The sequence below is a fragment of the Artemia sp. Qi Xiang Cuo genome, unplaced genomic scaffold (genome assembly GCF_049724085.1).
Source record: "Artemia sp. Qi Xiang Cuo unplaced genomic scaffold, ASM4972408v1 HiC_scaffold_32, whole genome shotgun sequence".
NCBI classification, from domain to species: domain Eukaryota; kingdom Metazoa; phylum Arthropoda; class Branchiopoda; order Anostraca; family Artemiidae; genus Artemia; species Artemia sp. Qi Xiang Cuo.
In genome coordinates this window covers 1,652,591-1,679,603 of record NW_028297441.1, presented here as the reverse complement: position 1 = coordinate 1,679,603, position 27,013 = coordinate 1,652,591, and the positions used below count along the sequence as shown (strand labels likewise).

The window sequence follows — 27,013 nt, the reverse complement described above, 5'->3', positions numbered from 1 at the left end:
AATTGTTTCTAAATCGAAGATATTTTTCTTTCTATAGTAGACTAGCGTATATTTTTAGAGTAGAAAAAGATTTCTGGTTATTCTGAAGTTGCCTGTGAGAGTTGTATGACTCTAAAAAATGGATAGATTTGAGAAAGAGAAAATCATGGGGAATCTTGTGTTTATGGAAAAACGTTTGATTCTAGATAATGATTTTCTGGAATTATCCATTCAAAGGAAGATATTTTCTCAGGGAATGCTTATCAATATAATGAAAACTGATTCTCTATCATTAGACTATTGCATTAAGCTTTCACGTCATGGTCCAAAGGCATTTACACAATTTATTGACATATTAATCACGAAACAGCAAAATGATATTGTGGATTTTCTTTTAAACACGTACGCTAGCTTAGAAATTAAGGAATTTTTTCATGAGAAAGATGCTGTTCAAGGATAACTTACCCCTCTCTCTCTCTCTATCTCACTCAATTTGTTGATAGTAGCTCAGTTTCATTTTGGCGGTGAGAGTGTCAACACATGAAAAAATGTTCCGTACATGTCCACTATGCATGTATACACCGGGCAGCTGGTCATCATGTGAGAATTGTACAATGATTGATGAGTATGATGAAAAGTGCAAATAATGCAACCCGTTTAAATTGCATAGAAAATATGCTGTACTAATTAAAGGTTGTAATTCCTGTCTTGAAGGGGTGAGTGACTCTCATCTTAGAGGACACCTATGCTCAAAATGCCACTATGATAAATATAATCAGTGGGAGAATACATATCCTGGTATGATTGGAAAGAATCCTAAGCGTGATTTTAGTTTATTGCTAAGAAATTGGTATCGTAATGGCTTTAGATTGTTCTGGGAGGAGGAGCCAGGTTTAAGATTCAACTGTTGGAACAACAAAGGAAGTTGGTTTCTATATCATCGCTGTGAATACAATGAGTAATATGATTATAAGCCCACTGATTTTATTTTATTGTGGTGGACTGTGATTCACCGATAGAGGAAACTTTTTGTGACATTGCTTCAAATAAGCACATTCAAACATACGAATAATATAGAATGAATGAGAATAGTATCATTGACTATACAAAGAGACATGTACACTCTATTGTAGAAAATGTGACCTTGACATAGCAGCACATCAGGATCAGTATACTGTGAAGTCAGATAATCTACCTGCATTAGTCGTTCTCGACAAATAACTATACGTAGTAGTAGATGAAATCTAAAGAGTAGAAAATTCTGTTTTTTATCATTTATATACATTATTTCTTATGAATAAACAATTTCACATACATTTTCAGAACATTTTATTCGTAGGGCACTAAGATCAAAATTAAACACCCTTGAAAGCATATTTTCCACTAGAAAGTCGTTCAATCAAGGAATGTCAACGTAAATGTTTAGAAACTGCTTGCAGGTATAGCCACGACATCTGAACATGAAAAAGAGTGTGCATGAAATCCGAATTTCTTAGTCGTTAAATCCTTTACTCTCCTTTGATTTTGAATAATAGTTTTCCTGCTGCTCTCAATAAGTTGCTGATGTGTGGAGTGTAGAATTTATATGATAGGCCAAGAGGATCAAAAAATTCAATATTCTTCGCTGTTTGAAAGATGCATAGCCAATGACCCGTCTTTAAAGTCGATGGACTGCTATTAAAAATGATTAGGGTATTTTTAACAGTTGGAATTTTTTCAATGAAGTCTGATGCAATGCAATATGACTTGTGCTGGGACCTGTATAAATCCATATCAAATACGTTGATTATTTGGCGTGTGTTCATGGTGCTAGGTCTAGTAGAACACTGCCGTCGGGTGTGATTTCCCAATAGGTTTCAAATTGACTCAATGATATTAGCGTGATACTCTCATTCAAAGCATCAGCAAATGTGCACTCTAAACGTACATTCACCGTTCGTACTATACTCATATTATGGGTGCTATTCAAATTCAAAAAAATTATAATATGATTTTCTTAAAGCATTGAATCAGTTATTTCTCTTCCAGATAGTTGTGAATCATGATGTAGTGATAGAGAGGTCAGCTCATATATAATTCTATAGGATTTTTATTAAATTATAGACTGTGGAGAGGAATTCAATTCATTTGGCAAACAAGGCGAGACAGACCAAAAAATCAAAATCATGGGTGAATGCAGTCCAGGATCCAATGGCAATGGCACTCTTCACAAATGCCAAAGCAAGTTTTGATGGGATTTTTCAATTGATAAATGATGAATCGATATAACTGCGAAAGCCGGCGGCAATGTGACGTTGATTGGTGATCGTATGGGGCACAAGAAATTTAATGTTGTTACCACTGGCTCTTAGCTTTTCCACTGCCAATGCAACAGAGCTCATAACCTGTTGTTTTCGAACATGAAGAATTGCTGAAGTGATGACATTTGCATCAGGTGCTGCAGCAAGTGTTTTTCTCAAAATGAAATTTGATGGTGCTAGTTGCAACTTTATGTCAATCTTGACATTGTTGGGTAACCATTGGGATATATTGAATATCTCATGATTTAATTTTCCAACTAAATGATACTCCTGGGTCACTGCACTAGTTAACTCACCGTCAGTATCAACACCTTATCGATATTCATAGCCCAGTGAGTGTCCTCTCAACTCCTTATATGCCTTTGGTGTCATCATCATAAATTTTATGTAGCTTGCATATTTGGATAAATTATTGCTAGTGCTCACCAATGTTCCATTAAGAAATACATTAATTTGTTTAAAAGGTTGTGTAGAATACAGTTTTTATAGGACAGACCATAGGCAGCAGTTGGAGTTGTATTGTCTGACTTTTTCTTCACCGCAACATTTAAATCAATACATTTTGAAGACAAATTAATGAACTAGTCCTCATTGCAAAATATCTGAAAGTGTATATTTTCCGAGAGGGATTGTTGAGGATGAAATTGTTCGTAGTAGCCATACTTGACACTGACATCAACATTTTCAGCATTGAACAGATTCAATGAGGAACTGATTGATGGATGTGATTCTTTGTGGGGGAGATAGGTCAACTTAAGAGAACAAACCCTTCATTGATGTAACAATCTTTTTCTTTTTCTTCTTATCGGTCTTCTTCGTTTTATTCCTCAAACTCGTTGTTGATGTCCTTCGTTTCCCGATTGGGTAGGGACTCATAAGTAACTGACACCCTCGCATCCTATTCGATCCCTTCCTATTTTTCTTAGATGTTAATTACTCACCAACGCCTCTTCTTAAAGATCTAATATTTTTCTTCACACTCTCGATGAAATTTTTACCCGACCCCCAGTCCTGTAGTGTTGAGGCAGCAAAATTTGATGCAGCAGGTACAAAATATTTTTTGGAAAGGGGTAGTGCAGAACGAAATAGCCCAGAAAACCAGCTACCAAGACCATAGCCAGACATTGCAGTACGTTCCTTTTAATAGTCCAATCCATGACCTATTTGACGTGGACTCAGAGCACTAACATAGCAATTGATATCAGGACAGACAAATGGAATTCTTCTAGTGTTCATTTTAGTCGGTCTCGAAAATGATGGCTCGAAAATGACATGTAATCACATCTAAGGCTTTTGTTATTGCTAGAGGATCACCAATTCACTTCTTAGTGTTAACTGACAGAGTTCCAAATACGAAGTGTTTACAGGAACATGCTGAAGATTCTTTATATTATATTGATGAACATGTTAATGGGTTGTTTTTCGTTCCAGAACAAGTAGGAGGGGGACATTTGAATTACCAACTCTCGATGTTTCCACAAAGGATGCATAGAGAAATATACAAGAGTCCGAAGCGAGACCAGGTGGATAATCAGCAAAAATAACTTGATCCATCCCGCTAAAAGTGTCTGCGTTTTTCCCATTGATCATATTCTGTTTAAAGCCAAGAAAATCTCGCAGATTATCATTGTGATTAATTACTTCAGTGTCAACAGGTGAGGTAATGCAAATCCTATCGTGTTCCTTGAATAATTAAAATGGAAAGAATTCCTACGATTTGAGATTTTTCTATTGATTAAACGACACAAATTCGTCATAGTTCCATATTCTTTATATCTCAATGTAACATCCGGATAGTCACTAGATTTCAATGTTTAAACCCATTCATACTCGACAAACAGTGACCAATCGAATGATATAACTTTTATCTCATACACACGATCCTTTCTCAGGATACCATAGGTATTTTTGAGAATGCAGTCGACAAGAGCCACTTCATACTTTCCATCGTCCAATTTGATGGCGGGGGAGTTTTATTCAAGTCATTGTAGAGAGGATCGGAGACGTTGGACACAACTGTTACATAAAAATCATTGGGCATTGTCAATATCTTCAACACCGATCCAAGAATCAAAATCAGAGTTGTATCCTAGCCACCGAACAAGTAACTGTTTCTTAACCCTGCGAGTACGAGTCTTTAATATCTTTTCAACTTGATAGATTTCAATATTATTTTTAACTTTTTGTAGTTCATTGTCATAAAAGCCACCGAGAATCTGTTCATCTTTGGTATCTCGCAGACGATATGTTATGGGTTTGGTGTCTAGGATTTTTGCCACTTTAAAAAGTTCAGTTGACCACAAGTAATTACCCTTTTCAAAAACATTAGTTGTTCTTTTAATTCGAACAGTATCACCAACATCGAATTTTTTCTTCTTCACAATCGTTTCATTGGAGTATTTTTTAAGAAAAGTATCAATTGTAACATGATCAGAATGATGAACTTCCGTTGGGGTTGAATATAACAATGATCGATGAGGTCGTTGATTATAAATCAACATGATTTTATCTCAATCATGAATAAAAGCAGGTGTATTTTTCAATGTACAATGTCTTGAAATATGAAGCCAAATAGTTGTTATCTATCGTTAGGTCAATGCAGCCGTTATGGGACTATGAGAATAATAGAGCAGTGTATTATATTTCATAAGTACTTTTTTAACATGGGGATTAACAAATTCACTACCGTGATCCGTTTGAATTGTTTTATACGAATCCTGTTCGAGAATACTTTCTATAGCCTGAGCAACTTCAACACCTCTCTTTGACCGCAATGGGATGGCAAATGCATAGCGATTATAAACACTGATTGCAAGTAGAATGTACTTGTACGGTGTATTTTGACGACTTTGAATCTCATCTAGAGTTAAGAGATCTGCTTGTATTATATGTAGGGGGAAAAAGGCTTTAGTTTTTCGATAATGAATAGCACGAAGCCTCTGATTTCTAAGTAGTGTGTAACTTGTTTCATTTTGTAGATAGTCTTGTACACTTTTAGTGTGAACACCAGTGACTTTGGAAAGAGTGGTGGGGGAACTTAAACTTTCCACTTCACCAATATTTTCATAAGCACGTTTAAGAACTTCAACCATTTTGAACGTAAACACGTTGTGTAACATCCACTACTCCTTTGTATACTAGTGGTTGATGGTGGTGTGCTCATCCTCCTCCTCAGTGTCAAATCAATGTTTCCACTAGGTGTTCTAGTATTTTCCAAGATTGATTTAAAACCTTCTTCTTCTTCTTCTTCTTGTTCATGTTTTCTTGGTGTTGACGATGAGGGTGCATGTTCATTTAATTTTCTTTTAGAATTTGCCTATTGCTAATAAGACTTTTGGGGAAGTTTAATATATTTAGAGAGTTGTATAGATGAGTGTCAAATGATAATAGACCTTCACGATTTGTGACCATATCATAGATTAAACCAAGTAGATTATAGGTCTTGCCCTGAATTATAATCCCTTTCCCATTGCTACCAACTTGAATATGATCTTGACCACTTTCCATGAGATATGTTAAGAGTTGTTTACTTTGTTCACGATATGAGCGTGGCATTAGATTTCCAATGCTCGACACTATTGAATCCATGTCGTCTTCCTTTAATTGTGTTCCACCAGCTATAGCAGAAGAATCCCGAGGAGACGGTCCTTTTTCTGTGATTAATGCCACTAGGTGTCGCTCGATAAGGCTCAAGTTTTTCCACTCGGCGAAGTCTATCTTGAAGTAAAAGCAGTTTTAATCATCATCAATATTCTCATTGTCAATGAATTTACTCAGATTGTCCTCAAAGTGTACCACGGGTGAGAAAGCGAGTTCTATTGGAGTCAATTTATTGGGTCTAGCCATCTAGAAAAAACTATTTACAAGTTCTGCAATTATTGGCAGTAAAAGTGTGAAAAAGCTATTGCCCACGTGAACAAGACGTTTCCTTTTAAAATTGTTTCCTTTCTTTTTACAGGCCAATGTACGCACAATGCAGCAATGTTGCTTTGCCTGTAGCTTAATTACTTCTGGCAGTTGAACATTGCCCTCGGTTAAATTTAAACAAAGTTCAGATATTAGATTAATGAAATTATTGTCAATACCATGTTTGAGTATGACTTTCCTAAGTGGGGGTTTTGAAGTGCTTAGAACGGATAATAAATGTCTATTTTCCTGTAGTTTCTTCAGTGTCATGATGGCAACTAATAGCCTATTTAACTGTTCACGGGGAAATATACTATAATTTCATTGTCAAAGATATCTGTGACTACACGCAGATCCTCGGGTGTATTTTGATTAATATCTAATAGGATGTAGTCGTAGGCTTTATTAGTTGCCTGATTGTTCGCTGAAAGTAGAAATTTTGGGTCGCCGGGATATATTTGTTTACTGAGAGTTATTAGCGAGCTAGAATCACAAACAACTCTTTTGATGATATAGTAGGTGCAGTTCAAAGCAACTGTTCGCATACATTTGCTCTGATGAAAGAAATTTTGTAGAACCAGAGTAACGGAAATCTGTTCATGATGAGAGCGAACAGTGAACAGTTGTAGCATTCCCTGGGATCATTGTTCAATAGATTCAGCTAATTCGTTAATAATCAACCAAGAGATTGGTTCAATAATATTGAAAACATCAAGCCCCTATATCAATAGTATCTACACACCCAATATGGCAATTGCTTTTATTTTATCGTATGACTCCTGCCAAATACTGTAACAATAGTAGATTTTTTTTCGGCTTTTCCATAAATATTTAACCACAATTTTTAATTATTTTAGTTAAGAGTGTCGTTTTGCCTGATATTGATGGACCACACAGAAACGATCTGATTAGTGATTTAAATTGATACATATTGCTGTTCCCTTCAACAGTTCACCTACAACTAACTGTAGACTATATATGTCTAATGACTAAATAATTTCCTTATTAGTACTACTCTGTTCAAGAATAATGAGAAGAAGAAAAAAATCAATAAAGAATCATATTTTCTTTTATTATTTACATAAAAGTAGTAGCACTTTACAAATAATACATTAAACAACAAAAAAGCACATTAAACAAGAAAAATACACTTTTTTAATATATTTATTTATAACAAAAATACAATATTTATTTTAAATAAGCACCAGAAAAAAAATACCTTTAATAAATACACTTTTTTTATTTATTTATTTATAATAAAAAATACAATATTTATTAAACAATATACTTAAAATAATATCACATTTTTTAATTTACAACATTTTTTAATTTGAAATCGGCCCCCCACCCCTCGGGGGCTGCCACGGCGGCAGCCGAAAGCCAGGGCGGCCGCTGCGGCGGCCAGAAAGCGCTGCGGGCCGGGCCGAGCCGGAGGGGGACATTAAATAACTCTAAATGGTGGAAATTATGAAGAAGTATCTGCTCTGCCTTGCAAATATATTAAAAATTGTTTGAAAAAAGAAAACAGAATTTAAAACACACACCACCCACCTTGCACTTTGAATGAATTTAAGTTATTTTTTTCAGACCGTGTTGTTTTCTATACTCTAAACATTCAACTCGGTCTGAGATTAAATAGTGACCGTGTGGTAGTACCTTCACACCATCTTCAAATACATAGACTTTGTCTGATATGGCTGACATGGCGTTTTTCTCAACTCTAACTCTGTAGTTTTTAAATTGTGAAGAGCGAACCGCCATGACTTTCGCTCTTTGGGACTAAACTACGTTCAACACAGTTTCGATAGACACTCATGTCGAAATTATTTTTTACAAAGTGTCTAGGTACCCCCTTGCAAACTTGTTTGATATCCTTGTTGTGCATTTCTGCACAGTATACCTTCGGCCCAGGAAAAACACCACTGGATATCAGATCACTTCCCGTTTCAGATTTTAACATTAACAATTGATTTGGGGCCTGGTCGTTTCGCTAGCTCTGGGTAGAAGGATTCATTCCCGTTGGTGTAGTCCATTCGTGAGCTAATGTACTCGCCATTTTCCAAATCATTTAACAAATTTTCAGTTTTAACTTTTAACAGGAGTGAATCAGTGTCCCCGTAATACACTTGAACTTTTCCCTCCATCGGCCATTGTACCTTGCATACATTATAATAAAATGACAACATGAGTTTTTTAGATATTTCTATTATTGCAGTCCCGCTTGCAATATTTTATTTAAAACAATGATTCTTTTATTACGATGTAGGAGCACCATATCAGAGTCTATGATTGTGAACGATGAGAAGTTTGGATCCGCAATGATTCGAGCACAATCTTTGGGATTGGTTACAATGTCACATCGACTTCTGTTTTGTACGCTTTCGCATATTTTACTGAAGGCTGAGTTTAATATGAGTTTACAGATTTCCTTCTCAACCTTCGTTTTCGCTTGTGAATGTTTACTGACAAAGGTGTCAATAAACGTTTTCATGTAAGGCTTTTGATCAAATTGGAGGGCTCTATGAATCGTTGTGACTTTGAAGCCATTGGACACCATCCATTTCAAATGCACGTGATGTACAACGATATTCTGTTTCGGGTTGAGGTCGGCAATAAGTTTTTGTTTTGAAGGCACCCAATGCATATTCCCATCTTCTACTAAAGATAAATTGTAGGGGCTTAGAGAGTCCGTACCCACTGGCCTATTTATGCACGGGAAAACAAAGTCTTTTACCGAGTCATGGATTTCCATGAGTATTTCACCGTCAATTTAAAAAAAACTATCCTTGTGCCGTATTTTCCTCAACGGTAGCAATGTTGGGGAAATTCGAAGCACATGGATTGTTAAGCCATTTGTAATTCCCATACGGCAAACAGTAGTGAGAAATTGCTAACGAGTAAAGGGAATTCATATCCATAAAACTGCGTCTGACTTTTCATCGGTGTGCTGTCCGGTCAGATCAGTTTTCATGATACGATTCCCCTGAAAAACACACCCACCCCTCATTGATCTCTCTAGAAAAAGATGCTGATCCAAATTGGTGATCAGATCTATTTCTTCTTTGCTGATTTTAAGTGTCAAGTCCATCACCAGATGAGGAGTGGGAAAATAATACCCTAAATCTAACCCATATTCCCCATAGATTTCATCCGTATTTTTGCACATAATGTCCAGAAGAGTGAGTACGCCACTGGCCAAGTACAGTTCACAATAATCCCACCCATTTTTACAACCACCCTTTGCCCAAACCCTCTTAGCAAATTCATAGTTGCTAGTGGTGCACTCACTCTCAGTAAGAGAATTGTATAATGCTTCAATGGGCGGTAATGAAACCTTATCTAGCCTCGAGGCAGAGTTGTAGTAATCATACACATATATGCCCTTACACATTAATAAATCATACATTTCCTCATCGAAGACGCGCTGTTTAAGGAGGGGGAAGCTATCAAAATTGTCGAATTTTCTGTACCTGAATCAATTGATTTAAGGACTTTGGGAAGAAGCTGAAAGAGTCTAAAAAACAGATTTTATTCAGGCACGTGTTACCCATGTCAACTGTTTTCCACAAGAATTCTAGCAGCAGTAGCTTCTCCGATGAATTGGGTATGATATTATATGAAAAAGAACCATCTATCCATGTGTTATCTACAATTCCCCCCTTGTCAATACGGGACAATGCGGTAAAATAAACTTTAAGTGGTAATTGGAATTGTGTATAAAAACCGGTACGAAATTTTGCTGTCTAACGATTAAATTGCATGATTGATGTGCAACCCCTCTAAAGTTACTCCCTCCCGATGTAATTTCCTGCCACAAATGATCGTGGTCGATCCTCTTCCTCTTACCCCCATTCCCAACACCATCATCAAATTCACCCTTGCAAACCCAACATATTTTACGATTTTTAATGGCCAATCTGTCATCTGGTGATAGGAGCATAGGATAGTTTGTGTAATGAAGGCGAGAAACTGCACCCTTTGCTGTTTTGGTTAGACTGGTCAATGCCGAGCGCATGCAGTCTTCACCCCCTTCCAACGACTCAACTACATCCGACACTTGCATGGTATTACTAGAATCTCGTAGCGCATGAGCGTAAGAGACCCCTATGGCTTCATGTATTTTAACAATATTTGGATTTGACGAATCGTACACGTCCGTGAGTCTCACTACGCTGTCTAAAGCGATCTTTATGCTCTTTAGGAGTGTGTACTGAAAGTTCTTAAAACGTAAGATCGCTCTATCACCGCTTACCGTTTCCACAGCCTGGTATCCATGACGTTTACAGTGTCTCGTGGGATGCTTTAACTTTTAATCAGTCCTCAATCTGGACAGGCATGTTGGACAGTAATAACATACATTCCGATTTTTACCCTCACTTAAAACGCTACTAATATCTGTAATTGGATCAAACTGTCCTATTGAATCAGGCTCTGTGGGTGACGTGTATAGAAGCCAAACCCAATGCTCCACTGACTCAATGGACGGAGTCCGCACTGGAAATAATACACCTTTTTTATCAGAACGCTGACCCTCCTCAAACTCTGTTTCATATTGCAACACCGTAACACCAATCTTTAAATGTGCATTAGCCCGCTCAAAAATATCTACTCCTTTTAATGCTACGGGAAATTTACCATTTAAACAATTAAAATCTACTTTAGGAAATTTTGACCCCTCCCTACCATTAACTGCAAGATCGTCCAACTTTTTCTTAGAAGCATCTTTTTGCAGGGGTCTATAGGCGGCAAACAAAAATGCATACTTGAAACACTGTAACCTCGCATCGAAACAGATTCGTTGTATCCCCCTACAACCCTCTAAATCAGAATGATATTTTAATTCAATTGCCCTCCCTCCCTCAGCCTCACCCCTTAAAATAAAATCCTTTTTAAATTTACAGATGTTAACGTTTAAACTCTCAATAAATAAAACAACCGACCCGCTACCCCCTCGTTATGATTCTCCAGTTTAGTTACAATACTACTAATGCAATCTAAAAAACCTTCTCATAATTTGATAAATACGGTCGAATTGCTAACATCTCTGTATGCAAGTATTTTGAATAGAGCTCACTCGCATTTTCATTAAAAAAATTTAGTGCTATTGATGCTTTTAAACTGTCTCTCCCTCCCCACGCCCCCATATGTTGTTCAAGAATGGTTCGAATCTTGTTAACATATAAATGAGTAATATCCAGGGGATGTGTTATTATATCCTCTGAAACTAGAGAGTTAAAATGATCACTTAATTTTGAGCTTTAGACATTCGTATGGTGCAAGGCAGAGTTAGAAAGGAAAAAATCTGGAAGTGTAAATGTTGACGGGGGTATTGTTTCACTACTACTAGTATTATCGTTAACCTCAATGGTGGGGGTGGGATAGAATTCTCAATAGCACCACCCTCAGTCTGTTCAATTGCATTAGTGGGCCCTGGTGTAAAATCATCTAATTCACTGAGTATTGCTTCCAGGGTATTTGGGGATAGTTGATCAAGCCTGCCTTTGTTGTCTTGTGACGGAATTTCTTTCTTAGGACCTGGTTTAGATGCACTTGTAGTACTATCACCTAAATACACATTAACACATCTATTTGTCCATTCCGGGTCCTCCACCATATCTATGTCACAAGTTAAGTCATTTAGACCGGTCATGTCTCCAAAACAGTCATTTAGAAAGCCACTTACCCACTCCATATTATCAACAACTAGAATATTGTCGTCTCTAAACTCTCCTGGCGGTGTAACGATTGGGGCAGGTTCACTACAAATAAGTGCCTCTTGAGCTGATGGTGGTACTAATTCACTGATCTTAATATATAAAAAACAGGGTTTATTTTCCATGTGAAATATCCATTATTTTAAAAAGTTAAAAGACTATGTAAATTTTTCACCCCCTCTAAACTTAATTTCCCCTCCTAGCATTATATTGGTTAAATACTTGTCCACTTCAATTATTTAAAGTAACCAAATAGATCTTAATCAATTTTATATTTCACCACTTTTATGATATTAATTTCACTGAAAAAAATTGAGCAGAAAAAAAGTCCAGATGCATATTTACTACTTGAAAGGCACAAACATAACGTGAAGTTTGCCTAATAGCAATAAAATAAGATATGATAAAAAAATATCTGTCATAGAGCTGCCAATACCTCAGTAAGAAGCGATAACCTATTTCCCATGAAGCATTTCAATACAGTTCTACTCACGTGTTTACCAGGTACTAAATAAGTACCAAGAGTCATGTAGCGAGGTTAAGGCACTATCTGATTCAGGTTTTTCCCTCTTTTTTCCCATCCCCCACCCCTTTTCATCAACATCTCTACTCCTTTTTCATATCCCTCCCTCTTCTTCTCTAATAATAATACCCCATGAGTTGCAACACACGCACCTTCTGGCGGCGCAATGATTGACGCAGGTTCACTACAAATAAGTGCTTCTTGAGCTGATGGTGGCGCTAATTCATTGATCTTAATCTATAAAAACAGGGTTTATTTTCCATGTGAAATATTCTCTATTTTATAAAGTTAAAAGACTATGTCAATTTTTCACCCCCTCAAAACTTAATTTCCTTCCTAGCATTATATTGGCTAGATACCTGTCCACTTCAATCATATAAAGTAGCCAAAGAGAGCTTAATAAATTTTATATTTCACCATTCCTATTATATTAATTTCACTGAAAAAAATTGAGCAGAAGAAAAGCCCAGATACATATTTACTACTTGAAAGGCACAAACATAACGCACAGTTTGGCTAATAACAATAAAATAAGATATGATAAAAAAATATCTGTCATAGAGCTGCCAATACCTCAGTAAGAAGCGATAAGCTATTTCCCATGAAGCATTTCAATACAGTTCTACTCACGTGTTTACCAGGTACTAAATAAGTGTCAATAGTCATGTAGAGAGATTAAGGCACTATCTGATTAAGGTTTTTTTCCCTCTCTTTTTCCCATCCCCCACCCATTTTATTCAACATCCCGACTTCTTTTCCGTATCCCCCCTCTTCTTCTCTAATAATAATACCCCATGAGTATGCAACACATGCACCTTCATGTCTCAAAGTTTTTTTAGCAATCGCTGGCAATAATGACAATTTTTAACTCGGTTTAATCCTGTAGTGTACTTGGAGTGTAATGCTGACTAAGAGGTGTGAAGATAATTGTTTCCTGTTAGTTAAAAGAGAATATGCTTTGCGTAATTGTGAGCACGTTATAAAGTTGAAAACTATCTGATAAATGGGGGTTACCTTAGAAATTGCAGGTAGGTCGTTAGAAACCCCTTGTACATCTGAATGGGGTGCGTTGCGGATTATACTATCCCTCCTCAAGTTCAAGGATTGTATTAAGCGCCTGTCAGTGTTGTCAGGAGTGACATCCAACTTCACTCGCTTTTGGCCGGAAGTTTGAATATCATCATCCTGGAATAAAAATTAATTTCATTTTTTCACTAGGTAACTTATAAGCATATTGGCCTAAATCATCTTAAACTACATATAAAAAAAGAACGCCACTTCAACATATGATAAAAGAAAAAATAACACAATTTTGACTATTAGCTTCGTTTGATATTTTATTCAGAATTTTAATAGGGGTAGCGTCCCCACCTCCCCAAAACCAAAGCCCACTCCAAATACATTAATGATATTGTTTATTTTTAAAGGAGACGTATTGTTCAATTCTAGTCTTAAAAATTAGATGTTTCTGTAAAGTACTTAAGAAGCATTTTGAGCCAAATAGCCTATATCTGTATGGGTGCCATAAAACATATTTTTAAATACGATACATAAAGAAATGAAAAAAAACAATTTTGACTATTAGCTACGTTTGATATTTATCCAGAATTTTACTGGGGGGGGGGTAGCGTCCCTCAACTCCTTCCCCTCATCCTCAACCCCCTTCCCTCAACTCCTCTTTTTCTTTTCTTCAATAATTACCCCCATGAGTAAATATACACGCACGCATACAAGTAGCTGATTATTAGCCGATTAAACGATGATCGTATCGTTCAGTTCGCTTAATTAAGACTGCAGTGAAATATGAATAGAATTTTACGAGAAGCGGCTACGTACCCTTTTAGTCAAAATACCTTAAACAGCTGTTATAAAGCACGCGAATTTTGTTGTAGATATGTAACCCATTGTCAATTCGAAAGACATATGGCATATAGCTATAGGAAAAAGATTACGTTTTTTAGGATAATTCAAGAATAATGTATATTCACTTACCCTCAAAATTCTTTTCGAGTTCATCATATGAAAATGAATTAATTTAACTATAAAAGAGTTATATCAAGTTGTTTTCTTCAACTGATTCAGAAACAGTAATTCCATCTTTATTGAAAGTGACAAAACGTGAATATAAGCCCTCCAGGTCAAAATCAGTATTTTTAGAAAAAGACCATCTTTGAATATACGATATGAGGAAGTTTTATTCTGACTGTTGAACCAGGAAAAAAACGTGTTCTAGTAATAGATGAATTTACCAGGTAAAGTGTGACCGTCTGTAGTAATAGGTGACTGCCCTTGGTAAGCCAATGTACCGGTTAAACTGCACACATATCCATGCCCCAGGCGTAGGATCAGCACAGTATATTCTTGTATATTTCCTTATACATGTCTGATTGGCCCCAAAAAATGGGTGTTGCCTCAGAAACCCGTCTGGTAAGACATGTGCCGTCTGTATCAATAGATGACTGTCCATGGTAAGGTGCGTAGGTGTGAAACTGCACTATATATTCATGCCACAAGCGTAGGTTTCCTTGTAGGGTTGAAACCCTTATATAGATCACTACTAATGGGCTTGTAATGCTGATTCTAAATATATTAATTTCATTAAGTTTAATATTACTCATCAAAGGCTACGAGTCTGAGAAAGTTTACATGATTTTTGTATAAGGGGGAATATACCCCCTACAAGTGAAAGAATCTTAATTAAAATCACACCATCAAATTCAGCGTATCAGAAAACCCTATTACATAGGTTTCAAGTTCATATCTGCAAAAATGTGCAAATTTGTATATTATTGCCAGAAGAAAGATCACGGATGCATTTAACAGAAGTTTTCAGGGGGATTTTTTCTGTTAGTTGGGGGGAGGGGTCGGGCGGTACATGGGAGGATCTTTCCATTGAAAAAGTTTTCATGGGGGAATGGAAATTGTAATGAAGGGGGCGCCAAATTTCCCAGCATTATTTAACAAAACCAGAAATTAAATTAAAAAAAATAATTTTTTTAACTGAATGTAAGGAGCAACATCAAAACTTAAAATGAATAGAAATGGTTACGTATAATATTGGGTTCGCCCCGTATTCATTGCCTCGCTCTTCACGCTAAAGTTTTTTTTGTACTTTTATCAGAGCTATTTGTGCTAATTAACGGCCTTTGTTATTAAGAGGTCATTCTTAAAGAATTGGAACAAAATTTGAACTTTAGCGTAGAAATCGAGGTATTGACTAGGGGTGAACTCCCTAATATACGTAATAAAAATATACGAATATAGAAGTTCGTTACGTAAGTTAATTCGTAAGTTACATCAGAACAAAATTTCGGGAAAGCCATTTAGCCAAATTAGCCAAAAAAAAAGTAAAATTAATATGAAAATTTAGTTTTAATTCTTCCTGTATGAAGAGCCAAAATAAAAGCTGCATTAATTCAAAAACGTTCAGAAATTAAATATTTTTTTTAACTGAAAGTAAGGAGCAACAATATAGTCTAAAACGAACAGAAATTATGCCGTACATGAAAGGGGGCTATCCCCTCCTAAACGCCTCGTTCTTTAAGATAAATTTTTTATTGTTTTAAGAAATGAAGTAGTAAAACAGAGTCAAACTTTAGCGTAAAGAGCGAAGCTTTGAGGAGGGGACAGCCCCTTTCATATACGGCATGATTTCTGTTCGTTGTAAGTTATAATTTCGTTCCTTACTTTCAGTTAAAAAAAAACTTGTTTTGTTTGTTAATTTAATCACTAGATTAGAACAAGAGGAACGGTTATAGGCCTAAGCCAGAAAACAGTTTCTTACGGACAGAAACTAGGGTCGGTGGTACAAAAGGTATCTTACCTTCTGATCTCCACACAGTGTAGCAGGGGAAGTATTTTTTTTAAACCCTAGGAAAAGACTCAGATCTCTCTCACTCTTATGGTCATACTAGTGCGTATCTACGATAGGCATTGTCTGAGGGACAGTGTAATTTATACCTGGAATAGACAAGGGAGGGACTTTTATGACATAAGATTTTCTGTTTTTCAGCTCTATAACTTATTTGGAGGGGTATTCAGCTAAAAAAAAATAGATTTTTTGCTATTGTTTGAGAAGAATGTTCATATTATGTAATTAACATATAGTTTGCTTAATCTTCTCATCATGTTTTAAAAAGGGGAAAACACCCCAAAGTGTTAAATTTCTAGCACTGTTTATTTCCAGTGTCCGAGGGTTCAAAGAACTGAGAAAAGGAGAAGACCGTTTCTCTGATTTGAGGGACCAATGGACTGAAAACTGACCCATACCAAATATGATATTCTAAATACTGATTCTAAGAAGCAGCGGCTTTTTTGTGGCATATTTGCCTCTAAGTGGTAATGACACTTCCATAGTCATATTTTCTATGTTAAAAGGTGCCAGATGCAATCATTATCTTTTTAATGAGCCGCCAATCAAACCTCTTCGGCAACGTATTAATACGCTGCCCGGCATTTAGATTCCGCACCTGGTATAATGCGACTATAACACAGTTCAAGTTTCTCTTCAGTTCCCACCTTCCCTCCCTATTTTCAGTCTCCCCTCGTTCATAAAAAATGAAAACTTGGTATTACCTCAAACTTTAAGCATACGAAAACGACAATAAATGTTACTCTTCTCACTAAGAAGGATACCGTCAAGCCTTGGCGATTCAAAACTGTTGTTTTGCTCCTCCTCCCTCCCCCGAGATGACAGAAAACACAAATTGCTGTTGCGTGATTTCTTTTGCTAATTAAAAGGAGAATGAGATTTTAATTGAATGAGCCCTCTCCCAGGTAACCTAGGACCATTGGTTCAATGCTATCATGCCCAGGGAAAACAAAAAGAAGAAAAAACTATCAAACAAACAAAAAAAAACACTTGGTTTATCAAAAAAACTTTCTGTTTATCTTTACGAGTTTGACACTGACGTGGCAAACATGGCTTTAATTAAAATCAAATAGGTTATAGTAACGAACTGTGAGTAAGGAGCGACTCGGTCCAATAGTAACCGAAACATTAAAAAACGAAATTTTCCTGACAATAGATACGAGATACAACAAAAGATATGACTTCATACGTTGATCCTAAATATATACAACTCACTAAGTCCAATGTTACCCATAAAAAGCTATGAGCCTCAGAAAATTTGCCTTATTCTGGAAAAAGGGGGATAACCTACCCCAAGATGTCAAGAGATCTAAATAAAAACAACATTTTTAGATTCATTATGTTAAGAAACCTATCTACAGAGGTTTCAAGCTTTGATCCACAAAAATGTGTGACCATTTTCACATGGATGGTCTTATCGAACTAATGGCATTGTAATATTGGCAGAGGGCTCATTCGAAAGTAAATCGAAAGTTCTTGTGCCTTTTTAATTGACCAAAAAAATAGGATGGTAACGAGTCCCCATCTCACGGTCCTTTTTTGTCAAAAGACATCCGATCAAAATTTTGATACAGCCATTGGATTCAGGATAGCTGAGAAGTCCGAAAACTATGCCTATGGGGATGAAAACCCCTCCCATAGTCCCGAGAGGAAGGGCTTTAAGCTACGCAATTTGCACATTGTCCACATATAGTATTTGTTAATGGGAAGGAGTAAAGTTCATAATACTGGTTGACATCAGAAATTTTAGTTCCAAAGTCCGCCATTAGGGGCACTCATGTTGCTAGTCTCCACGAGAGTCTTTCAAGACATTTTCCAGGGGCCCTATATGGGAAGAGATGGACGACAACAAAGGATTGCCCAAATACTAGCCGTTTACAATCATGGTACTTAAGCACTTTTTCCACTTCTACTTATTTTGGTAATAGAATTCTTATGTTCGGACTATTCTACTTCCAAATATTAAATCTACTTATCTAATTACGATCGGGATTTATATTAGTTTTACGTTTGAAAAATTGTTTGACTTTCTTTCTGCTCATCTTTTGCTTAATATAGCTCTTTGATTTTCTTTAAAAAACTCCTTTTGTGGATTTTTTTTTATTAATTTGAGGAAAAAGTAAGTGAGGCAGAGTCAGAAACAAAAAAGAATTCAATCAAGCTCAATCTGTTTCGGAGGTATTCTTACTAAGCAACCCCACACGTAGTTCGGATTTAAATTAACTAATCTGCAGCTTAACCAAAGAACCAATTCAGGGAAAGGCCCTGGGGTTGTGGATGCTGTGGACTAGACCAGTAAGGAACATGACATTTTTTCTATCTTCAAAAGGACAGCAGAATTCTATTTTAGCTACTTTTGTCTATCCTGGAAAGAGGCTGGGTTAGGAAAATAAAGCTTTCATGCATGGTTCTACAGGCTAAGGTATGTCCCAGGAAGGTATTTTGAAGTACTTACCTCCACTTCTTCTCCCTCTAGAGGGTCCTGACCTTTAAAAATCAGTGTGTTATATAAGTGAAACCTTGCAAAATAGATCTTCTGCTTAAATTAAGTGCTTAATAGATCTTCTGCTTAAATTAATTTCTATAATCTCAATATACCACTACTTTTTCTTTAAACACGTTTTTTGACACACGTGTTAAACACGTGCTAAACGCTATCTATAAAACAACTTATTTGGCAGCAGTTTACATCAGCAATTTCAAAAGACTTAAGCATTGAATTAAAAACGTGGTGATATTTGGAAACTTTTTCACTTTTGAGGATTTTTAGAGGAAAGACTTTATGATAAAGGTTCTCCCCTTGGATAATATAAGAACTAGGATCATTATACATATTTTAAAGTAAGAATTGTTTTCTTAACATGTCTCCTTATGAGGGGGCCAAGGCTAAATAAATACCCAACAAAATTGTTTTCAGCTTCATAGCTTTGCTCAGTTCAAATTTATAAGGTTTTAAAGATATGCAAAGACATTTTGTAAACTTAAAAAAAAAAACTTTATATGGCTTAAATTCTACTCAAATAACTAAAATTGCACTGTCAGAACTAAAGCCAAAGAAAAGAAACAGGTAACTGAAAATTAAAATAAATGTTGTTTGTTCAAAATTTCAGTAGGTATAGGACCTGTCAAGTAGGCAAATACCAACGATACTTTAAAGCCCAGCGCCCGCTAGTGCCAAAAGAACCCAAATTCATTAATACTTTAGCGCCCAGAACCCACAGCTCCCAACTTCAAAAATAAATACTAGCATTACCTATACCTATAGCACAGCAAATTTATAGTCCATTTCCTCTTTAAATAGCGATTTAAAAAAGTATCATATCTAAAGTTAGCAAATAACAGATGTTGCGGGCATAAACAAAAGAATTCTACTACTCACATTCAATTTATGTCAGCAAGTGCATTGTGTCGGCAAGGTGAATATGGCAAAGAGAGATCAGTATCAATTACAGGAGGGGAGATTTGACTTCTGTCGGCAAACGCATTTCACAAAGAGGCAATTTGCGTGTTACAAATATTTGAGATATGTCATTCAGTCTTCGCTCCTTACAAATTAAAATGCTTGTATTACACACATGCGGGCTTTAGCCTCGCTTGGCCCCGCTTGGGCTTATTATGCCATATACAATATTTTTATTAAGTGAAAAACAATGTCCCAGGAATTGACCATAAAATGTAATAGGTGCCCCACTGTTAAAAGACTTCGTGACTTTTTTATTCAACAAAACCAGTTGCCCAACGCCCAAGAACCCAAACAAATATAGATCATATCAAGTTACAGGAGGGGAAATTTGACTTCAAATTACAGGAAAGATAAACTTTGGGTGTTACAAGTATTCAAAATATTTCATTCAGTGTTGGGTCACATAGACATATTATTAAACATACACCAGATCGCATGGGATTTTGCGAGTTCGCGAGTTCCTTGCGCTTTTTCTTCTTCGCCTCCAGTAAAAATTGCTGTTTAAAGAAGAAAGAAGAATATGCTGTACCAAAGGTAAAACAACTTAATATTTGGTTTTATGAATTGATGCTTGGGTGTGCTGTATGAGGGGGGTTGCTCCTGTCTCAATACCTCTTTCTTTACGATAAATTTTGACTTTTCTAGAATATTTTTAAAGGGTTATTATTCCGATTAAACGGCCCTTGTGTTTTTTGATTATTTTTAAATAACAGGGACAAAAAGGCAAACCTCGACGTAGACAGTATGTTATTATGAAAGGTGCTACCCCCCCCCCCCTGATATACTTAATTATTTCTGTTCGTTTCAAGTTTTGATGCTCCTGCTTACTTTCAGCTAAAAACAAAAATGTGTTTTTGTTTTATTTCTGATTGTTACGAAATAATGGCCGGAAATCCGGCTCCCCCTCAGTAGAATTCTTTTTTGTATACCCGCACTATCTGTGATTTGCTAACTTTAGATATGATATTTGGCTTCTGTCGGCAAACACATTTCGCAGAGACATATTAAGTTACAGGAGAGATCAACTTTGGGTTCTTTCTGGGCGTTCAGAAATATTTCAAATATGTCATTCATTTTTGGGTTCTGATAAATTAAAAATGCTTGTATTACATGCATGCGGGCGTTTGCCTTGCTTGGGCTTATGATGCCCTATACAGTGTTTTCATTATTTGAAAAATAATTCATACTTACATTTTCGGCCAAATAAGTATTCAAATAATCAATTTGATGTCAGTATAATTTTATTTTTAACTTGGGCGCCAGATTCAAAGGTAAATATAAACCTTTGCTGAAACCGGATCTAGCTTCCAGGATCAAAGCTTTGATACTTTAGCTCTTCAGCTTCCAGAGTCCAAGCTCCCAGGATCAAAAAAGAGCTTTAGACTTTGGGCCTGGGAGCTTATCCTCAAAATTTGGTCAATATATGTGAAATCATATTATTGAGTTAGGACTAAAGTGAATACACCATTTGATGTCTTTTTTTTGCTGATTACGAATATAATAAGCATTTCTATCGGGAATTAATTTCAGCCCCCCCTCCCCTATATATGCCAATTCAGGGTTTGGTTAGGTATAGCCTATATAGGGGGGGGGGGCTGAAATCCATTTCCGATAGAAATTCTTATTATAGTCGTAATCAGCATAAAAAAGGCAACGAATGGTGTATTCACTTTAGTCATAACTCATTTTCGACGTAACACCTTTAAATTAGGTGTTGTTTTCTTAGACCACACTGCCGTTCTAAGACGAACAAATAAACTTTCAAATGGGGATAAATCCATTTATTTAGACAGTGAAAAAACAGGTACAAAAGTCCAGATATTTCGGTCACATATACAGCGACCGTCTTCAGTAGAAATACTAAAACAATAAAATTGAAACTAGCATATTTATATGAAAGAAAATAAATAACTTATCGGGTCATTCACAAAATAATGAACTTCCGGATTATTCACTGGAATATTTTCAGATAGAGTTCATTGACAAAATTCATTCAAAGTTCTTGATTTAAATTTTCTTCATTAATCTTGCCCAAATGTAAAACAAATTTCCAATGAAAGTGGTAAAGCCTTCCGTGTCTTCTAATTGCAAACCAAATGTTGAGTTTTTAGATGTTTACTGGGTTGGTCTCATTTCCCCATATATACGACGTATTTTCGACGTAACACCTTTAAATTAGGTGTTGTTTTCTTAGACCACACTGCCGTTCTAAGACGAACACATAAACTTTCAAATGGGGATAAATCCATTTATTTAGACAGTGAAAAAAACATTTACAAAAGTTTAGATATTTCGGTAACATCTACAGCAACCGTCTTCAGTAGAAATACTAAAATAATAAAATTAAAACTAGAATATTTATATGAAAGAAAATAAATAACATATAGGGTCATTCACAAAATAATGAACTTCCAGATTATTCACTGGAATATTTTCAGAGAGAGTTCATTGACAAAGTTCATTCAAAGTTCCTGATTTAAATTTTTTTCTTTAATCTTGCCCTAATGTAAAACAAATTTCCAATGAAAGTGGTAAAGCCTTCCGTGTCTTCTAATTGCAAACCAAATGTTGAGTTTTTAGATGTTTACTGGGTTGGTCGCATTTCCCCATGTATACGACGTATTTTCGACGTAACACCTTTAAATTAGGTGTTGTTTTCTTAGACCACACTGCCGTTCTAAGACGAACAAATAAACTTTCAAATGGAGATAAATCCACTTATTTAGACAGTTAAAAGACAGGTACAAAAGTCCAGATATTTCGGTCACATATACAGCAACCGTCTTCAGTAGAAATACTAAAATAATAAAATTGAAACTAGCATATTTATATGAAAGAAAATAAATAACTTATCGGGTCATTCACAAAATAATGAACTTCCGGATTATTCACTGGATTATTTTCAGAGAGAGTTCATTGACAAAATTCATTCAAAGTTCTTGATTTAAATTTTCTTCTTTAATCTTGCCCAAATGTAATACAAATTTCCAATGAAAGTGGTAAAGCCTTCCGTGTCTTCTAATTGCAAACCAAATGTTGAGTTTTTAGATGTTTACTGGGTTGGTCTCATTTCCCCATGTATACGACGTATTTTCGACGTAACACCTTTAAATTAGGTGTTGTTTTCTTAGACCACACTGCCGTTCTAAGACGGACAAATAAACTTTCAATTGGGGATAAATCCATTTATTTAGACAGTGAAAAGACAGGTACAAAAGTTCAGATATTTCGGTCACATATACAGCAACCGTCTTCAGTAGAAATACTAAAATAATAAAATTGAAACTAGCATATTTATATGAAAGAAAATAAATAACTTATCGGGTCATTCACAAAATAATGAACTTCCGGATTATTCACTGGAATATTTTCAGAGAGTTCATTGACAAAGTTCATTCAAAATTCTTGATGTAAATTTTCTTCTTTAATCTTGCCCAAATGTAGAACAAATTTCCAATGAAAGTGGTAAAGCCTTCCGTGTCTTCTAATTGCAAACCAAATGTTGAATTTTTTTTTATGTTCACTGGGTTGGTCTCATTTCAACATATATATAAAGTATTTTTGACGTAACACCTTTAATTTAGGTGTTGTTTTCTTAGACCAAACTTCCTTTTGAAGACAAAGAAACAAACTTTCAAATAAAAAAATATCCATTTAGTTGCACAGTGAAAAAACAGATAAACAATACTAGATATTTCGGTCACATATACAGCAGCCGTCTTCAGTAGAAATACTAAAATAATAAAATTGAAACTAGCCTATTTATATGAAAGAAAATAAATAACTTATCGGGTCATTCACAAAATAATGAACTTCCGGATTATTCAATGGAATATTTTCAGAGAGAGTTCATTGACAAACTTCATTCGAAGTTCTTGATGTAAATTTTCTTCTTTAATCTTGCCAAAATTTAGAAGAAATATCCAATGAAAGGGGCAAAGCCTTCCGTGTCTTCGAATTGCAAACCAAATGTTGAGTTTTTAGATATTTGCTGGGCTGATCTCATTTCCCCATATATACGACATATTGTCGACATACCTCCTTTAAATTAGATTTTGTTTTCTTAGACCACACTGCCGTACTAAGACGAACAAACAAACTTTCAAATGGAGATAAATCCATTTATTTAGACAGTTAAAAAACAGGTACAAAAGTCTAGATATTTCGGTCACATATACAGCGACCGTCTTCAGTAGAAATACTAAAATAATAAAATTGAAACTAGCATATTTATATGAAAGAAAATAAATAACTTATCGGGTCATTCACAAAATAATGAACTTCCGGATTATTCACTGGAATATTTTTAGAGAGAGTTCATTGACAAAGTTCATTCAAAGTTCTTGATTTAAATTTTTTTCTTTAATCTTGCCCAAATGTAAAACAAATTTCCAATGAAAGTGGTAAAGCCTCCCGTGTCATCTAATTGCAAACCAAATGTTTAGTTTTTAGATGTTTACTGGGTTGGTCTCATTTCCCCATATATGCGACGTATTTTTGACGTAACACCTTTAAATTAGGTGTTATTTTCTTAGACCACACTGCCTTTCTAAGACGAACAAACAAACTTTCAAATGGAGATAAATCCATTTATTTGGACAGTGAAAAAACAGGTATAAAAGTCCAGATATTTCGGTCACATCTACAGCGACCGTCTTCAGTAGAAATACTAAAATAATAAAATTGAAACTAGCATATTTATATGAAAGAAAATAAATAACTTATCAGGTCATTCACAAAATAATGAACTCCCGGATTATTCACTGGAATATTTTCAGAGAGAGTTCATTGACAAAGTTCATTCAAAGTTCTTGATTTAAATTTTCTTCTTTAATCTTGCCCAAATGTAGAACAAATTTCCAATGAAAGTGGTAAAGCCTTCCGTGTCTTCTAATTGCAAACCAAATGTTGAGTTTTTAGATGTTTACTGGGTTGGTCTGATTTCCCCATATATGCGACGTATTTTCGACATAATTCCTTTAAATTAGGTGTTTTCTTAGATCACACTGCCGTTCTAAGACAAACAAATAAACTTTCAAATGGGGATAAATCCATTTATTTAGACAGTGAAAAAAAACATGTACAAAAGTCCAGATATTTCGGTCACATATACAGCGACCGTCTTCAGTAGAAATACTAAAATAATAAAATTGAAACTAGCATATTTATATGAAAGAAAATAAATAACATATAGGGTCATTCACAAAATAATGAACTCACGGATTATTCACTGGAATATTTTCAGAGAGAGTTCATTGACAAAGTTCATTCAAAGTTCTTGATTTAAATTTTCTTCTTTAATCTTGCCCAAATGTAAAACAAATTTCCAATGAAAGTGGTAAAGCCTTCCGTGTCTTCTAATTGCAAACCAAATGTTGAGTTTTTAGATGTTTACTGGGTTGGTCTCATTTCCCCATGTATACGACGTATTTTTGACGTAACACCTTTAAATTAGGTATTGTTTTCTTAGACCACACTGCCTTTCTAAGACGAACAAATAAACTTTGAAATAGGGATAAATCTAATTATATAGACAAGTGAAAAAACCTATAAAAAAGTCTAGATATTTCGGTCATATATGCATTAACCGTCTTCAGTAGAAGTACTAAAATAATACAATTAAAACTAGCATATTTATATGAAAGAAAATAAATAACTTATCGGGTCATTCACAAAATAATGAACTTCCGGATTATTCACTGGAATATTTTCAGAGAGAGTTCATTGACAAAGTTCATTCAAAGTTCTTGATTTAAATTTTTTTCTTTAATCTTGCCCTAATGTAGAACAAATTTGCAATGAAAGTGGTAAAGCCTTCCGTGTCTTCTAATTGCAAACCAAATGTTGAATTTTTATATTTTTACTGGGTTGGTCTCATTTCCCCATGCATACGACGGATTTTCGACATAACACCTTTAAATTAGGTGTTGTTTTCTTAGACCACACTGCCCTTCTACGACGAACAAATAAACTTTCAAATGGAGATAAATCTATTTATTTAGACAGGGAAAAAACAGGTACAAAAGTCCAGATATTTCGATCACATATAAAGCGACCGTCTTCAGTAGAAATACTAAAATAATAAAATTGAAACTAGCATATTTATATGAAAGAAAATAAATAACTTATCAGGTCATTCACAAAATAATGAACTTCCGGATTATTCACTGGAATATTTTCAGAGAGAGTTCATTGACAAAGTTCATTCAAAGTTCTTGATTTAAATTTTTTTCTTTAATCTTGCCCAAATGTAAAACAAATTTCCAATGAAAGTGGTAAAGCCTTCCGTGTCTTCTAATTGCAAACCAAATGTTGAGTTTTTATATGTTTACTGGGTTGGTCTCATTTCCCCATGTATACGACGTATTTTTGACGTAACATCTTTAAATTAGGTGTTGTTTTCTTAGACCAAATTACCCTTCTAAGACGAACAAATAAACTTTCAAATGGGGATAAATCCATTTATTTGGACAGTGAAAAAACAGGTACAAAAGTCCAAATATTTTGGTCACAAATACTGCGACCATCTTCAGAGGAAATACTAAAACAATAAAATTGAAACTAGCATATTTATATGAAAGAAAATAAATAACTTATCGGGTCATTCACAAAATAATGAACTTCCGGATTATTCACTGGAATATTTTCAGAGAGAGTTCATTGACAAAGTTCATTCAAAGTTCTTGATTTAAATTTTTTTCTTTAATCTTGCCCTAATGTAATACAAATTTCCAATGAAAGTGGTAAAGCCTTCCGTGTCTTCTAATTGGAAACCAAATGTTAAGTTTAAAGATTATTACTGGATTGATCTCATTTCTCAATATATGCAACGCATTTTTAATATAACACATGTAATTTTGGTTTTACTTATTGATATACCACTGTTGTTTGCAGCCGAACAAATGAGCATGCAATCGATTATAAATACATTTATTTGGACAAGTGACAAAATATGTAACTAAGTCTATATATTTTGGTCACATAGACATTAGCTATCTCAAGTAGAAGTACTAAAATGATAAAATTGAAACTAGAATATTTATATGAAAGAAAATAAATAACTTATCAGGTCATTCACAAAATAATGAACTTCCGGATTATTCACTGGAATATTTTCAGAGAGAGTTCATTGACAAAGTTCATTCAAAGTTCTTGATTTAAATTTTCTTCTTTAATCTTGCCCAAATGTAAAACAAATTTCCAATGAAAGTGGTAAAGCCTTCCGTGTCTTCTAATTGCAAACCAAATGTTGAGTTT

General features: G+C 35.0%; 1 pseudogene; it reads right to left on the bottom strand.

Moving 5' to 3' along the window:
• Positions 1 to 1,378: 1,378 nt before the first annotated feature.
• LOC148938910 (uncharacterized) overlaps positions 1,379 to 27,013 on the bottom strand; it is a 75,660-nt pseudogene continuing 50,025 nt past the window's right edge.